We start from the raw sequence: 2500 nt of genomic DNA on the forward strand, positions 1-2500 counted from the left end.
AATGAAAATTTTTAAAGTAGCCACCCATGAAATGAAAACATAGGGAGAGAGTGCAAGGTGCAGAAACGCCCCCCCCCCCCCCCCCCACGCGGCGCCCCCCGATGGACGCCCCGGGAATTAAAAAATAAATAACAAAATGAAAATTTTTAAAGTAGCCACCCATGAAATGAAAACATAGGGAGAGAGTGCAAGGTGCAGGCCCGACCGAATCGTGGACGCCCCCCGGTGGACGCCCCGCGCCACTGCAGCAGCACCCCGGGAATTTTTTTTATTTTTATTTTTTTTTAAGAAATAGCCGCCCATGAAATAAAAACATAGGGGGAGTGAGGTGCAGACCCGCCCCGCGGCGCCCCCCGGTGGCCCCCCGGGAAAATGAAAAAAAAAATAAACAAATTTGAATAGCCACCCGTGAAGTAAAAACATAGCGAGAGTGAGGTGCAGACCCGCCGCGCGGCGCCCCCCGGTGGCCGCCCGGGAATTTAAAAAAAATAAATAAAAAATTACAAATTATATGCCACCCATGAAATAAAAACATAGGGGGAGTGAGGTGCAGACCCGCCCCGCCTCGCGGCGCCCCCCGGTGGCCGCCCGGGAAATGTTTAAAAAAAAAAAAAAAAATGACATAGCCACCAAATGAAATAAAAGCATAGGGTGAGTGAGGGGCAGAGTCGCGGCGCCCCCCGGTGGCCGCCCCGGGAATTAAAAAAAAAAAAAAAAATTCTATAGCCACCCATGAAATAAAAGCATAGGGTGAGCGAGGTGCAGACCCGCCCCGCCTCCCGGCGCCCCCTGGTGGCCGCCACTGGAATTTAAAAAAAAATAAATTATGTAGCCACCCATGAGACTAAAAAAAACACAGGAGGAGTGAGGTGCAGACCCGCCCCGCCTCGCGGCGCCCCCCGGTGGCCGCCTGGTAAAATAAAAAATGTAAATAAAATTGTATAGCCACCCGTGAAATAAAAACATAGAGGGAGTGAGGTGCAGTCCCGCGGCGCCCCCCCCCCCCCCCCCCCCGGTGGCCGCCCTGGAAAGTTTTAAAAAAAAGTAATTCTGTAGCCACCCATGAAATACAAACATAGGGAGAGTGAGGTGCGGACCCGACCCGTCCCGCGACGCCTCTGCGGCAGCACCCCGGGAAATCTGAAAGAATATGAAAAAAAATAGCCTCCCATGAAATAAAAACATAGAGAGAGCAGGGTGCAGACCCGCCTCGCGGCGCCCCTGCAGCAGCACCCCGGGAAGTTTGAAAAAAAAAATAAATAAAAATAAAATAGCCACACGTGAAATAAACAACACGGGAGAGTGAGGTGGAAATTTGAAAAAAAAATAAATAAAAGTAAAATAGCCACACGTGAAATAAACAACACGGGAGAGTAAGGTGGAAATTTGAAGAAAATAAATAAAAGTAAAATAGCCACACGTAAAATAAACAACACGGGAGAGAGAGTAAGGTGGAAATTTGAAAAAAAATTAAAATAAAATAGCCACACGTGAAATAAACAACACGGGAGAGAGAGTAAGGTGGAAATTTGAAAAGAATAAATAAAAAAAAAATAGCCACACGTGAAATAAACAACACGGGAGAGAGAGAGTAAGGTGGAAATGTGAAAAAATAAAAATAAAATAGCCACACGTGAAATAAACAACACGGGAGAGAGAGTAAGGTGGAAATTTGAAAAAAAAAATAAAATAAAATAACCACACGTGAAATAAACAACACGGGAGAGAGAGAGTAAGGTGGAAATTTGAAAAAAATAAATAAAAGTAAAATAGCCACACGTGAAATAAACAACACGGGAGAGTAAGGTGGAAATTTGAAAAAAATAAAATAAAATAGCCACACGTGAAATAAACAACACGGGAGAGAGAGAGTAAGGTGGAAATGTGAAAAAATAAAAAATAAAATAGCCACACGTGAAATAAACAACACGGTAGAGAGAGAGTAAGGTGGAAATGTGAAAAAATTAAAATAAAATAGCCACACGTGAAATAAACAACACGGGAGAGAGAGTAAGGTGGAAATTTGAAAAGAATAAATAAAAAAAAAATAGCCACACGTGAAATAAACAACACGGGAGAGAGAGTAAGGTGGAAATTTGAAAAGAATAAATAAAAAAAAAATAGCCACACGTGAAATAAACAACACGGGAGAGAGAGAGTAAGGTGGAAATGTGAAAAAATAAAAATAAAATAGCCACACGTGAAATAAACAACACGGGAGAGAGAGTAAGGTGGAAATTTGAAAAAAAAAATAAAATAAAATAGCCACACGTGAAATAAACAACACGGGAGAGAGAGAGTAAGGTGGAAATTTGAAAAAAATAAATAAAAGTAAAATAGCCACACGTGAAATAAACAACACGGGAGAGAGAGAGAGTAAGGTGGAAATGTGAAAAAAAAAAAAATAGCCACACGTGAAATAAAAAACACGGGAGAGTAAGGTGCAGACCCGCCCAGCCCAGCGGCGCCCCCCACCGGTGGATGCCCGGCGCCGCTGCAG

This window comes from Taudactylus pleione, unplaced genomic scaffold (assembly GCF_031769625.1).
Source record: "Taudactylus pleione unplaced genomic scaffold, aTauple2 ptg000570l, whole genome shotgun sequence".
In the NCBI taxonomy this organism is placed as follows: Eukaryota; Metazoa; Chordata; class Amphibia; order Anura; family Myobatrachidae; genus Taudactylus; species Taudactylus pleione.